This window comes from Heliconius melpomene, chromosome 9, assembly GCF_056956725.1.
Source record: "Heliconius melpomene rosina isolate 202511_hmr_F chromosome 9, ASM5695672v1, whole genome shotgun sequence".
NCBI classification, from domain to species: Eukaryota; Metazoa; Arthropoda; class Insecta; order Lepidoptera; family Nymphalidae; genus Heliconius; species Heliconius melpomene.
In genome coordinates, this window is record NC_140397.1 from 6,767,594 (window position 1) to 6,784,222 (window position 16,629).

A 16,629-nucleotide genomic window follows, 5' to 3' on the forward strand; every position below is an offset into this window, starting at 1 on the left:
GTCTTCGTGATGGCCTTATTCATTCAGTTCATCTCCCAACCTTCAGAGGCAGCAGAATTTCAAGTAGCCTATTATTACTGTTATGGGACAAAGTTGAAAATTATAAACTTTTTTGAATTTTTTTAATATTATTTATATACTATGTATTTTTTATACGTCTCGTGAGATTTGGATAAGTATCTAGGTACAAATACGGTTATAGTATTTTTTTTCTATATGTAAAATACAAAGTGTAATTGTGTGATAATATATGAGACAGAGTTTGAGGTGGTTTAAGTAGTTTTACTCTTTAGAATTTGCCTCCAGAATTCGGCAAAAAGTGGGGAACGAAGTGTTATTAGGTTACTAGGTTTCCTCTGCCTATCCTGTTGTGTGCGGGGTACAGCGGGAATTTTGTTAACTTATATGAGTTATTTTATTTAAATATATTCGATCAATTCAAACAGTAATTTTGTGACATTAAAGGTTAATTCAATAAAATCAAGTTTCACTATTTGACCAAATTTTACATCTTTGAAATGCATGGAAAGAAGTTATCGAAGTATTGTATCTCTCCGCCTACCCTAGAAAATGTCTTTTTTAATGTCTTATTAAATTATATTTTTTTAAATGTGATGTTCGTGGGTTCAACAGAACTCAAAAAAATCTGTTTTTTTATTTGTAAGACGAAACGTGGCGAGGAGTTCCACCACACAACACACAATTTCCCGAATTTAGGCAAAAAATGGATTTGAAGCAAGGTTGTTTCTATTTACCCTTCTGCCCTGCCTGTCTACTTGATGCGTGAAAAAGCTTGAAGCGGAAAAGAAAACCAAAATAATAATTTACTTAAATTCTTTAAATTTGTTTATTTTTCTGCAAAATATAGTAAAAATTACAAATTCTTAGCTTCAAAGACAGCTATAAATATTATGTTGGAAGCCAACTTGTAGCATTTCCATAACAAGTGTACTTTAAGTCGTTGAAACTGAAGATAGCGCAATCAGACTCCAGTTTTAGGCAATTTGTGACACTGTTCTTAACTAAATTGGTACTATTATTTGAGAGTTAACCAGATGTTTGTTTGACTCTGATTCCAGATAATTAATGTAATTTATTACTGAATCCCATTAATATCACCAGTTTCGAGGGAAAACCATTAACCAAATTCATTAGTGAAGTTAGAGTAGTTGGGGCGATAATATTATATTACATTTAATTATAGAATTATTTATTTACTTATCTGAAAGACTTTCGTGTTTTACTATGTTATCATATTAAAGGTAACAATGTTATCAGAAATCATCAATCATCATCATCAATCATCAGAAATTTTGGATTCCATTGCATTCATAAATGCCCCCAATAATAGATTTTCTCATATATATCTTCCATATACAGACTATTAGTTATAATCTTATTATAATTATAAAATAAATACAGATTTGTTTTACAGCGACCAAATAAGAAGACAAAAAACTCGAGTTCGATCCATTCGTGGGGAAATGTATCGGGGAAATTAAAATATTGGCAAACCAATGAACTCGTCATTATACCACCCCGTCTGCCGAATTCTGGAGGCATTGCGTGTTGAGTTTCAGAACTCAACGCCGCCCTTTGCCTGGACACCAGAGCGAAGAAATGGAAATATAAATTTTAATAAATATTTCAATTCCTAAAGTGGGGATCGAACCCACGACCAGTCGGTTTTACAATCACACTTTGTGCCTCTACGGCACAACTGTTTTAACTTATTATTTTCCCGTTTAATATTTTCATTTATCTTTTATTTACAGGTAGCGAAGCCTTCTTTAATAGTTACGCAAAATTCCATTGTTTTCATTTAGTCTTGTTAAATATTTGTACTCAAATACAAATACATTGTGATAAAATAGAATATTTAGATTGATTATGACGAAATGACATTGTTTATAATGACATTTGTTTTTTTCTTTATGTATCTCATATGTAGATGATTAATTTGAATTATATCTATACATAAAAATAAAATTGAAGTGTCTGTCTGTGGTTTTAAAATAATCTTCTTTATTCCATACAATTTGCAAAACGATACTAATATACAAATATACAAATCTAAAATGTTTGTCTGTCTTTCTGCTTGTGAAACATAAGGGTTGTGGATGTGGACCAACAAAAACAACAAGGGTAACAAAAAGGGTATATTTATCCCGAAATTCCTGCGGAAAAAACCGCGTTTGTCGTGATTCAAATCAAATAATAGACTAAAATGACGATTTATTAAGTATATAACAGAGATATAGATAAGTAAACTAAAATAATCAATCAATAGTCCTGAAGTACTGTGTGATTATTATTATTATTATTATTATACTAGTGTTAAGTCAATAGTCGTGTAAATTAAAATATTTCATTTCCTCGATTGGGAACCAAATTCACCGAGGGAACCTAGTGTCAAGCACCAAAGACACTGCTTCACACTTTCCGACTTGTCAAGGTATTCCGTGAGCCATTATTTTGTATTAAAAATGAGTCTCGCAACAATCAGACACTAGGATTTTAATACTTATTCTAAGTGCCAATTATTACGGACTTATCTCTGTCCTATTATGGAAATGGGGGAAACTGGGGAACGAAATGTCTTAAAGTGATACAGTGTTTTGATTTACTTTTTATTTTCAGTCACAAAAGATTTAAGGAACATCGCAAGACTTCTAGAATCTTCGTTAAAATCTTGACCTAATTAGAGAGTAACGGTCTAGTGGCTCAGTGTACAAAAGATCCAGTTTTAATGAAACAGTCAAAGGAAAATTATATAGTAGAGGAGTTGCTTGAGCACACTTAAAATAATTACTTACAGAAAGCAGTGTTTAATTTGGAGCATTTATTCTAATTTTATACTATAAACGTTGTTTTTTGTGTTACGCTGTACCCCGCGTACTGCAGGTTAGGCATAGAGAACCTAGTGTTAAGACATTCCATTCCCCAATTTACGCCGAATTTCGAAGGCGATATTTAGCGTCATGAGCGCTTTTCCCCGACACCAGAGCGAAGAAAATGGAAATATTGAATATTTCATTTCCTTGAGTGGGATTCCGTTCTCCGTCCGTTCTGTAGGCTTTGCTTGTTGAGTAGCGTTCCGCGGAGTGCTTCAACGCAATATCTCCAGAATTCGGCGGAAAGTGAGAAACGAAGTGTCCTAACACTAGGCTCCCTCTGACTACCGTGCCACGTGAGGGATATTGCGTGAAGCTGAACAAAAGCATACCATATTTTCGTATAGATAATTTAGGAACATTCATCGGTTCGCTAGATATACTTGCTTGCTAATCGTACAAGTGCCCAGGAGTGTACTTTATGGGAGATAAGGGGTCACCAGAGGTCAAGTGTTCGTAAATCACAGCTGTCACTTGCTTCATTAAGCTGGGCTGGAGTTGTGAATCAGTGTGAATTAGTGTGGAAATCGGAGGGAAATTAATTGCGTGCGAAATACTGATTAGGAATATTTTGTAATAATTGTATTATCTTGTCGTTTTTATTCACAGATGTATAATTTATAAATGAAGAGGGAATCTCAAGATCGATCTCAGACCTGAAAGCGGTTTATAAATACATGCTTAAGTACAGACAATACAATAAAAAAATATTAAAGAGTTCTGATGATGGAATCAAGACCTGAATAGTCGAACTCTTTAGAGGTTAGTAATTAACCATTCCAGATTAGGTTAATATTATTTATAGTTCCGCTTCCCTCCGCCCTGGCACGAAGGCAAAACCCGACGTTGAGTTTCGCCACTCAACACACAATGCCTTGAAAAATATGGCTGTAAATGGGAATAGTAGTGTCTTGTGATCATTTTTTTTAATAAAGATATTTATACTATTTCCATACAATATATTTTTTTAATTTATTCATATTGCATACCGAATCATATTTAATACGGAAACTTCTTAACCGCTAAACTTCGCTATTTAATGACTTCTTGATAGCTGCTGTTTTATATTCAGAATGTACTCACAACTTTTACGAACAAGGAAATAAATTCTAACTTTGCCTCAAGTAGCGTGAACATTCACTAATAACTTGTGGAGCTTAAAAAATATATTTTTTAGCAAAAATGTTGCTTAAAATTTCCATATTGTAAGGGCGTCGTCTTCTCTCTATCACGGTAGGAACTGCTGCATTTCATTAAAACTTATGTAATTATTGTGAATAGAAGTAGTTTCCTCGCATCTTCACGCTTATTTCTTTATATATTTTTAGGTTTTAGGGTTCCGGATCTCAAAACTAAAAACAGAACCCTTGTAGGATCACGTTGTTGTCCATCTGTACGTCGATGAAGATGAAATTAGTATCAAATATTTAAATCTGCAGAGGTTACGAGGGAGTGTTATGATGACAAGAGAATGAATGAGACTGGAAAGCTTATATTTGGAATTTCCAAGGAGTTTGTTTGTGGCAAACACGATATTTGAACACAAACAAGTTCAAATGTATGCCTACATGGGAGCGAACGGAGGGGAATTATTGTTTTTTCCGAGTGGATCAGCGTTCTCGAAGCCAAGTTATGGACACGCGAGTGTTTAGGGGCGATGAGCTGGGAACAGACCATTATCTAGTCGTTGGTAGTATAAGGGGTGTGTTTGCAGGTATAGGAATTATTTGCATAAGAAACTGGAAGCATCAAGATCCACCGTTCAAAGAGGAATGTCAAGAAAGAATTTCTAAGAACCTATACAGCAGTGAATCTAGAAATGGAAATATCTAGTCTTTCTCTGAAGTATGCTGGCAGAACCTTAGGTGTTGTCCTATCGTCCTTTCGGTCGAGTGGCCGATATCGTAAAAATTGAACAAAAAGCGGATAAAATAAAATATTGACTACTCTCTACGTTACTTGTCTGAGACATAAACGATCGTAGTGACGAATTACTGAATTCCATTCTTCTAAATCTCTTCATTATTTAAAAAAACCTATAGGAATGAGCAAAAAAATAAAAATAATATAATAATCCAGCTTTATAATTGATGTTTAATGTGAAATTTGCCCAAGGCTGAGTTAATATTTGTTCATTTATGTAAACAACTCACAATACCTTTACGACGTAGCAGCTGTATTTTAGAACAAAATAGATTAATAATAATTGAGAAACTAAAACTGTGGATATTAAAATTAATTAAATTAACTATGTATTTTAGTTAAAGATACCGTTTGACCGAGTATTACAATTATAATATAGAATACATGTAATTTACGTTTCTATTGAATTTTTAACTCAACGCCGCATATGATGATTATCTCCTGATGACGGTGGAATCAAAAAGTAACTGATATGACCATTAGCATATTTTTTTAATTTTAAGCAAATATACTTTAAAATAAACAACCATTTTCCGTAACGGAATCGAACTCACGATCACCACATTCAGTCAGAATTTGCTATTTCTAACTACATTCTAACTTTACTTCTATATCCTATTCGCAGATAGTAAAATAATACGTTTCCTCATTTTAAAGACTTTGTTACAGTCTTATGTCTTCTTGCTCTTTTTATTATGATTAAAATATTTTATACAATGTAAAATATTTTATACATATCTGTTATACGGTTAAAATTCAAAACAATTATTTTTTTTATATAAAAACTGGTCAACGGAAGGTTTTGTATTAACTTCAGGATTGTAGGTGAATGGGAAGTACAACTAGACAAACTTAATTTTGCCGCTGAATGCACTTATTTTATATGTAACGAATTACAAATATAAGTTTGTAATGGTTATTTTCAGTATATAAATAAATAAATAAATAAAAAAGCTTTTTATTTCCCAATGTACAACAAAATTTTACAGTGAATTTTACAGGTTTCTTTTTAAATTTATAAAATAAACTAACTTCTATTAAATTTTACTTATTATTATTGTTTTTTTTTAATAAAAAAAATTATATTTCGAAATTGTGTTAATTAGGAACCCTCCTCAGGTAAATGCCTCTTCCAAGGATTGCCACCTCTTCCGGTCCTGGGCCGTATATGTCCATTCTGGTCCAGCAATTCTGGTCCAGCAATTCTGGTCCAGCATTCTGGTCCATCGCGTGTAAGGCCTGCCTTTATGACCTCTGCCCTGCCCTTGCTCCACATATTCACCTATAATGTTTTCAGTGATAGTACAAAATTATTCCATCCCACTGTGATGGCTGTTTTAATTTTTATCAGAGTACACGACGTGCGAAATTAGATCCGAATGAGGAATATTCCATTTTATGATTCCCATTACAAAAGCCCATCATGTAAATTAACCTGTCGAGTGGTGTTATGCTATACGCGAGAAAGATTAGATTTTAACTTTGTTAGATTTAGCATTGTCTATATAAATTAGTAATTAACGAGTATTTTGTATATTAGTAGGGGGAATTAACCTAATGTCATAACAATTTGTTTTTCATTCTCCACTGTAGGTCCAGACTAGTTCAATTAAAGAAAAAATAAATTAAATTAAATCAGCTTCATGCACACAGCAGGGTAGGAAAAAGGGAACCTCGTGTTAAGACACTTTGTTCTCCATTTTCCGCCGAATTCTGGAAGCTTTGCGTGTTAAGTGGCGGAACTTAACGCCGCGCTTTGTCTCGACTCCAGAGTGAAGATATAGAAATATAACGACTGAGTTCAATGAAGTAAATAAGGTATTTATATTATAATTAAACAATATAAAACCACAAAATAAATGAAAACAAAAATAAATGTATAGAAAAAAAAATGAAGTTATGTCGTTGTACGAGGACGCGGTGTATAACGTTTCAGTTTCCGACACAATAGTATGTTAGTATGACTTTTTAGTACAAAAAACACAGTTTGCCAATGGCCGTGCTATGTCGATTCGGACGTACACGTCAGGACAAAATTAAGGCACAAATTTTATTTTATAAGTTTTAATATAATGAAATATAATTACCTATTACAGTTTCTTGAGTTATGTCTATTAAATACTTTCAAAGAAGAAGAAAAAGAGAACAGATTCTTAACAATTTTAAGATCCTTTAGTTATTAAATCTATGAATTTCAATAAAAATGCGAGAACTTGAATATTTGACACAATATCATTAGGTTTCTCCGTAAAATAAAAAAGAACACTCATTAATTACTATCAAGTAAAATTATTTTCATGTTAGTGTGACAGTGCCTTATAATATTCATAATAGTTTTGGGTTCAATCCCACTAGACAGAATGAAATATTTACATTACCTTTCCTGACAAGACAAAGCAATACGAACATAACACATAATCTTGAATCCGGACGGAAAGTAGAGTGTTTTGACACTAGTTCCTAACTGCGTACTGAAATTTAAAAAAAACTTACAAAAAAATGCACGAGAAAATCCAACTACACACATCTATGACATTTACATGGCCTGGTTTCTACCAGCGTTGATGATTTTCGTTTTGTGATTGTGAATAAATATTTGCGCCAGCGAGACAGTCGCGTGTGATTTACTATCGAAAAAAACTTGTATTCACGTGCAACGTGCGAGTAATGCTAGCGACTCGTGACGTCAGAGAGAGATGTACGTATATGCGTTACGTGTCATAAACGCTGTGTTACGCGAGTGGGTAACGCAATTGTTTTATTTGTTTTTCTTTTTTTTAGGTGCACTTTGTATCCCGCATTTAGAAGGGTAGGCTCATGAGATTAAGTTTATAATAAATAAATAAATCAGCTTCACGCTATATCCCGCACGCAGCAGGTTAGGCAGAAGAAACATAGTGTTAAGACACTCCGGTCCCGAATTTCCGCCGAATTCTGGAGGCATTGTGTGTTGAATGGCGAAACTCAACGCCGGTTCCTTCTGCCTACGCTGCTGTGTGCGGGATACAGCGTGAAGCTGATAAAAAAATCTTAATAGAATTAAACCTGTAAATATAATTTGTAATATTAACATCAAGCGAACGCATAACAGTAAAGTAAGTTCAGAAGTAATCTCAGACTTTATTTGTTAACTTGCAGGAACAAGAGATTCCGCGCTGTAAATGAATGAAACAACAAATTTCCAACTTATCTAGGACGATTAAAAACATTAGTTATATAAAAATAATGATTAAATAATGTAAATATGGGTTTTAAGTTAATATGTTTTTTTAGTAAATCTCGGGGGAATGAATTGTTATATAATATATAATATTTTAATTTTCCATTCTGGAGTAAAAATATCTTAAACTTTGTATTTAAAAACTATTTTATTAAAATAAAATACAATTATTATTAAAACTAGTTCTTAACTATAAGAGTGCTGGTAGTGGAATCGCCTTATCCTTAAGGTTGGTCGGCTTTAATACAAATTCGGGTGTCCCCACCCTTTTGGCTCGTTTCCCACGATGCTTTGTTTCTCATGGAGTTATTATATGAAATTCCCTGGAAGTCGGAAATCAGCGAGCCTATTGTCATCGACATCCAAATGTTCATGTACCCCAACATGTGCAGCAGGGTTCTCGTAATGCTTTTAAAGGACTTTCTCTCGGAGTCATAAATCTACCAAGGGCCTACATGCCGTCGGGCACTTGTTTTATATTTATTATCTTTTATTTAAACCATGTGTTACAACAATGTTAGACTAGGTTGACTCTGGTACCAAAACAAAAACACGGTATTAAATTCCACCACTCAATACGCAATACCTCAAAAATTCTGTGAAAAGTGGGGACCGGAGTGTCGTAACACTAGATTCCCTACTCTTAAAAAAAACTATTTATTTTCAGGCACTAAAAAAGACGGGATGGTTGTTAATTCAACTCACTCGACACACGATGTCTTGAATTACGGAATTTAATCAGAAAAGAGAGTGTGTTGACACTAAATTTTCTCAGCTTACTTTATTTTGCATGAAAAAATATGAAGATTTTTCTCCCTCGTTACAACATTTCTGATTCAATGGAAAGTGAACAGTGTGACTTATTATTAGAATTCCCTCCCTACCCCGTAAATTGCGTGGGCGTAATGTGCGGATGTATAAAAAAAAGTAAAAAAAATGAGAATAGGTTAAATAATTTGTTTTATACTCCAGTCGTGTATTTTAGTATGTTTTTATTTTAACTCGTATCTTTTTTTATATATATTTAGTATTTGTTTGTTGATTACAAACGAAATATTTAGATATATTTTAAGTACAGGGAACTTTTATAGGATTATTTAAGCTAAAACGATAGTTAAACAGAAATATAATGAAAATAAATAAATAAAAATACCCTTAGATGATCTTCGAATTTATCGCATAATTGCTTTGTTTTTACTGTTAATGTTTTATATTAAAATTATCATAACCCTTACAAATTAATATTATTTTAGTGTAAGTTATTTAAAAACAAGACCTAAAAAAACCTGACCTCAAATCTGATTGTAAACGCCACAGTTTTGAGTTTGATTCACACTCGTGATAATAAATTATTTTCATTTATAAGAAGTAAGAAGACAAATTTCAACGTTGAATACCATCACTCTATGGAATGCCTTCAAAATTATCTGAACACTAGATTAGCTGTCTACCCTTCTATGAATGAATTCTATGGAGGCATTAGGTGTGGAGTGCCTCGTCACCAGAGCAAAGGTATGAAAATATAAAATTTTCCATTTTCTCGAGTGAGAATCGAATTGAAAAACTCAATTATTTGAATAAATGTCCAAGGGATTTTAAATTTGTCTTAATGACAAATCAAATTGATTTATGGCCCTAAGAGATAGACGCAAATGGGAGGCGTGATTCCTAAACGACTCGTGGCAAAAAGTTACGATAGATTACTTAACCTTCCGCTAATGACCGGAACCTGTTAGATTAACTTTAGATGTATGAGAATAATTAAGATAATAGATTATTTTTTTCCATAATTTCAAAAAAAGGAGGTTATTGTTTTTGGCACTGTATCCCGCACATAACAGGATAAGCAGAGAAAACCGGGGAACTAGCGTTAAAACACTCCGTTCTACGCTCTACGCCGATATTTTTGAGGCATAGTATGTTGCCTGATGTAACTCAACGCCGCGCTTTGCCTGGCTACCAGATCGGGCAAAATAAAAATGGAAAATGAAAAAAAAAAATCAGAGCAACGAAAAGAAAATATTTCAAATCAAGTAATTTTTCTGGTCGTGACTCAATGCATATTCATTACATTTATAGCTGAAGTTATAAGTACTATTCTTTAATTCACTAACAAAGGTAAAACGAAGAAGCTTTATTACAAGCTTTTATTTAAGATGGATGTGTTAGTATGTGTGTAAGTGTATGTGATTTTTTTCAAGCAAAACGGAATATTTTCTGTTTTCTGCCTGACGGTTTTCAGCAGAATGAGGAAATGAAAATAATTCATTCCTTCTAACAGCGATCGAACCCGCAACTTGCATGTTTATAGCCATACAATTTCTTTAAAAAATACTGTTAGCGATTTTTACGTAAAAATACAAACTTAATAACTAAAACCAATTCTAAAATAAACATAGAAAATAATCACATTTTCACATTGTCTCATAGAATAGAATAAAAGTCAAAATATTTTTTAATTTTGTATGCAAAAGTCACAATTTAATTAAATAATGCACAGATGTCGTGATAACATCAAAAGCGTGTAACCCCGCAGAAAAATGCAAGAGGATTTAATAAAATGTTTTCATGAGAGTGTTACATTTGGAATAGAGGAAAGAAATTTCAAATTTAAAATTTTGAATTAAATTGAAAAGATTTTATTCTATACAAATAAAATATGATTTAATAAAATATTTTTAATTCATTTATCTTTCCTTTATTTCCTCATTTTTGCAATCCTGAACAGACAGAAATTTTACTACATTCCGTACATACAGTCCGTGATAAGTAGATAAATACTATTTTTTATTCACGCTGTATCCGAATTCCATATATTGAATGGCAGAACATAACACCGTAGATACTTTGTCTATTAGAGGGGAATCGAACTCACAACTAGCAACGCGCTGACATTGTTCCACGATAGGCTTATATCTAATGAAATACAAATAATTTCATGACCAAAAAAGACACTCTACCTAAAAAAATAGAGAAAATTCATTAAAAATAAAAGAACAAAATAATAATGCCAATATGCTCGTATAATATCATGAAAGAAAATTTTTATAGCGATATATTGACTTTTATCTCATGCAGTCTCCACTGAGAACGTAACGTTACATCAGCTGTCTAGTCTGTTGCAGTTCCACGCTTATTCTTTTAGACGCGAACTACGTTTGCGCTTCGTAAACTTAAATAATATATAAAGGATCCTTTTGGAATTTATTTTCTATATATATATTTTTAAATTGATATGGTACTTGAATAATTGTTTTTTTTTAAATATATTATGACGGGTCGCGATCGTCGTTTCGTTCATTTCGTTTTTGATAATATATTATTTTACATTTTAAATATTCTTCTTGAATTCACTTAACGTTAAAATTATAGACACTTTCCAAAAACGCGACGCATATTAATTGAACTGAATTCAATTGAATATTAATAACTGAGCTGAAAACAGGAAAAAGGTAATAAGATTCCCAAAAAAAATTACTTTTAACAATTTTACTACGGAACACCAAAAAGATGAAAGATAAACATTTCTTCTACTCGGCGATTTCCCCTCATACAATATTCATTACTTGTCCGAATAACGGAAGAATGTCTTTGTAATTTTCATTTGGACTTCGACGACGCTTTTGAGAAAAATAGGCTTTAATGAAAAAAACACGATATTATGGAAATTTGGGAGATAATAATAACTAACGATTGTGTTTTTTTCTGCCTTACGCCGTAGAACGCCGTAGAATGGAAAAAGAGAAAGAGAGGGAAAAATACCCTAGTGTTAAGATACTCCGTTCCCCATTAAGACCACCACTTTTCGCCAAAAGCGAAAGTTCTCATTAGGTGTTTAAAGCTTTTAGCTTATTACAAGTAATACATGAATTACTATTAAATTACAAAGTTGTATTTAAAATATATACTAGAAGTGGGTTTGCTTTATTTATATTGGACCTGGAACCTTAAAATTTCGACCTATCATTAAATTAACAAACTTTTTACGAACAAAAGAGTTTAATTATACTTTTCCAGCCATGACTTCTGCAACTTTGAACTAGCTTTAATTGTTAAGTAATTAATCTTCAACGGGTCGTTTAGTGCTTGTGGGCCTATTTAGTATAAATGTAATTAATTCTATATTCTCTAGAGGTCAGTTCAGGCATAGGGGCACAATCCTAAAGCGGGTTCGAGATTCGTTCCCACTTGAAAGAGAAAATGAAATATTTAATATTTTCAATTTCCTCGTTCTGGTAACGAGGTAAAACGTGGCGTTCAGTTCCGCATGTCAGAACGCATTGCCTCTAGAATTCAGCGGAAAGTGGGAAACGAAGATGTTTGTATGGGAACGAAGTGTTTTAACATTAGGTTCTCAGAGTGATTTCTTCCACAAAAAAGAATAAGTTCTAATTTTAACCAGTAGTTCTTGAGATAAGCGGGTTCAACCAATCAAATTTTTTAGCTATAAAATGTTAGTATAAAAGAAGTCAAATTAGTAAGAACAACATGGGTTGATTGGGTCAAAAAAAACCAGTTTTTTTTTATTTTAAATCTAGTAGCTATTCATATCTATATGAATATACTTTTTCTATGAATTGATCCTAAATTAACAGCTGAAGCTTTACGTTGTTTTGATTTGATTTACTTTTACGAAATATTATACTATATGTATATTCATTGGAGCCATTCTTTTTTTTTTTTAATGGAAAAGGACAAGGCAAACGAGCGTTCGGGTCACCTGATGATGATCACCGCCGCCCACGACCCCGTTCAGCACCAGAGGAGCTACAGGTGCGTTGCCGGCTTTTGAGGTGGAGATAGACGCGCTTTTTGAAGGTACCCATATCGTACCGACCTGGAAACACTGCCGCGGGTAGGCTATTCCACAGTTCATTCATCAGCTTCACGCTGTATCCCACAGCAGGATAGGCAGAGGGTTCCCCACTTTCTGCCAAATTCTGGAGGCATTGCGTGTTGAGTGGTAAAACTCAACGCCGCGCTTTGCCTCGACACTAGAGCGAAGAAATGGAAATATAAACATAAATAAATATTTCACTTGCTCGAGTGGGGATCGAACCTACAACCATCGCGTAACAGTCACAACCTTGTGCCGCTGCACCGTGATGATCTTTTTAATTGTTATTGAATAACAGTTTTAAATCATATAAAATTTAAACTTACAGTTGTCGTCCAATTAAACTTCCGTAACTTTCTAAATACATTCGAGCAACTTAAATTCTTAGTTGTGACCTAACTTAATAACTGTCAGAATTCCACCTCAGTTTAAGACGTTATCTAATTCAATACTAAACTTTCCGACCAGGATGACCTTAAGCTAGTTCATCATTTTAACTTGAAAAAACGGGTCAAACTCCCCGACACGCGGACAGACGGACAACAAAGTGATCTGGGTTCCGTTTTTACCTTTTGAGGTACGTAATCCCAAAAATAGTAAATATATTAGTAAATACATGAATAATATAATGTAATTTATGCCTCCGGAATTCGACAGAAAGTGGGGAACGGGAGTACCTTAACACTAGGTTCCTTAGTTACCCTGCTGTGTGCGGGATACAGCGTGAAGTGAAAAATTATTATTATCAATAAACTATTTTCGTTAACTGAACCAGAGAATCGTTAAATTGTTTAGTTCATGTTTTTTTTATATTTTCTTGGAAATTATATTAAAATTTACGTTATCCATTGTCACACACTTAGCATAATTTTAACATCCCACTAGACACCCCTAAATCCTATTAAGGTTTAAGCGCTTACTACACTATAAATACTACAAGTACCGGTTTCTTCTTTCAGGCAAACTGAAGGAATAACGGAGTATGGCTACTTTCCGCTCTCTCTGTAATCTTTACAGACACATCACTGAGCTCGGTCTTCAGCAAGAGTGTATAACAATATATGACATCTTAATCAAATCTATATCAAATATATAATTACATATATATGTAGTTATAAATAAATATTTAAATGAAATAAAATTCATTTCATTTAAGTATTTATTATATATTTTTTTTTATTTTCATTAAATAAATGTTTAAAAGAAATAAAATCAAGGTTAGTTATGTGTTTCAATTGACCTGGATTCAGCTCGCTAACTGTGCAGCACAGCTTTGCGGCGAAACAACCTAATTAATTTAGTGCCAGTTTTTTGTGCAAAGTACGAAAATACTTTAGGAATTGGAATTTTAACTGTGCATATAAAGTTTTAGGTAAAATATTTCAATAACGAACAGTTGAAATATGTATCAAAAATGCTAATATATATTTATTACAATACTGTATGTATTTTTTCTGCTTCGTGCTGTATCCCGTATACTGCAGGTTAGGCAGAGGGAACCTACTGTTAAAACACTCCGTTCCCAATTTTTCAGTGAATTCTAGAGGCATTGCGTGTTGAGTGGTGGAACTCAACGCCGTGCTTTGCCTCACCAATATTATGAAAATATACATTTCAGTATATTTTCATAATATTTAATTTTCTTGAGTAGGGATTCACAACCACTCGCGTTTACGCAAACACTAGTCAGAATTTACCAACAGTATTTATTTATAAAAGCAATCTTCCCTTTCATTTTGAAAAGCAAGGAGAACCGCGGGACATAGTCAAGGTGTCACACCTTGACTATGTCTCGCGGTTCTCTCGTTTCTACAAAGAGCTACCAATTTTATAATGTTTTAGTAAATTAAAGTGAAAAAATGGAAAAATTCTAGAACTCTATGGATTACTTGATATTTTCTATTATTCTCTGTAACTACGATTTTAATACAGAACGTATATACTAAAAACCGTATTTACAGCCTGCAAAGACAAATCACGAATAAAAATATCTTAAATAACCTAAGCATTTTTAAAATAAGTCAAGTTAGTTCACTTTGCATTTCTTGCACTTGTTGAGTTAAAATATCTTGAGATATAAATTCTATTCTCTGAAAATATAATTCTTTTTTAACCGTTTCATAAAGAAAGATAGATGGTGTGACGCGGCTCCCTAGATAAATGTAAAACGTTGTATTTCTAGACCGGACAGCTGCTATTCTAGTTTTATTTAGAATTTGTATTGCAATATTTCTTAAGATGAGACGTTATATTAAATTTAAATAGCTTTTTCTTATCCATTTTAAACTGACTTTATTATTTCATTTTTTAATATATACGAGTACTTTCAGAGATGGACGTACGTGATTAAAACAAAAGATAAGAATGAAATTTTAACCCTATTAAGATTCGAATTTGTAACCTTAACTTAACCACTTGTTGCAATATTCTATATTTAACAATTTCGTTACTGAGTGGCACGATGACTGCTCCTCACTAATCATCTAGGACCTCCCTTGATTTCCAGTATAAATTGCACAAAAACCAGAAGAAGTCCAAGACGCCCACCATATTTGATCATCTCGGCAGTAACTCCATCTGTTCCCGTTGCCTTACCACATTTCAGACTTCATATTACACTCTCAATTCTGAGTTCATCGGCGTCATCACATCCATATATCTCCTTATAAAATTCCATCCATCGCTGCAGAAGGTGTGTGTGGTTGTTCTGTTAAAATTTCACCGTCCTTCAAAAGCACCCGTTTCATTCTAGAGGTTAGCAAGCAACCTCGAGAAACACTTACTTCTCGCCAGAAAAGCTTCGTGTTCTCCCTGAAAGGAAGGAACAACTGTTCCACTGTGGAACTGTGGCACTAGGTTCTCTCTGCTTATTCTACTTTATGCCGGGTATATATCTATCCCATCAAAAACATAAATGTAAAAAGAAAGCCAAGTTCTGTAATAAAACGTATGCTTTCAGCGATAAAAGAAGTGAGATGTAAATGTATGCCAAGTTCAATGGTCAGTCCTGAAATTTATTTTTAACAATATAAAATATTTTATAACAACTGAAAATGCCCATTCTTCTTACAACTTGGAGACTTCATTTATGTGTAATATCTGACTTAGTTATAGTTTTCAAATTAATTTACATCGATATTAATGAATGTATTCAAATTCTATTCTATTCTATTAAGATTCTATTGTAAATTCATATGAAAACTAGCCAAGTCAGATATTACACATAAATGAAGTCTCCAAGTTGTAAGAAGAATGGGCATTTTCAGTTGTTATAAAATATTTTATATTGTTAAAAATAAATTTCAGGACTGACCATTGAACTTGGCATACATTTACATCTCACTTCTTTTATCGCTGAAAGCATACGTTTTATTACAGAACTTGGCTTTCTTTTTACATTTATGTTTTTGATGGGATATCATTACTTTTTGTACAGAAATTATAAGTAGGAAGGTTCATAATGTTATCAAAATCAAAATATTCTTTATTCAATTTGGCCATTACAAGTACTTTTCCTATAGGAAGCTACTATAGCAAGAAACTCAAGAGTTGCTCTTTTTAAGACATAGTTTAGAGTAAGCGCTTCATAGGACATTTCTCTTCGCCGAATAAACCAAGTAGGACACCATTGTGATAATACACTTCTATCTTAATATTGTACAAATCTACTGCAGCCTTTGTTTCGGAAATAGCTCCGTACGTAGTTAAGCAAAGCATGTCTTCTTTAGAAGAGTAAGGATTCCGGTTTCGAGCGC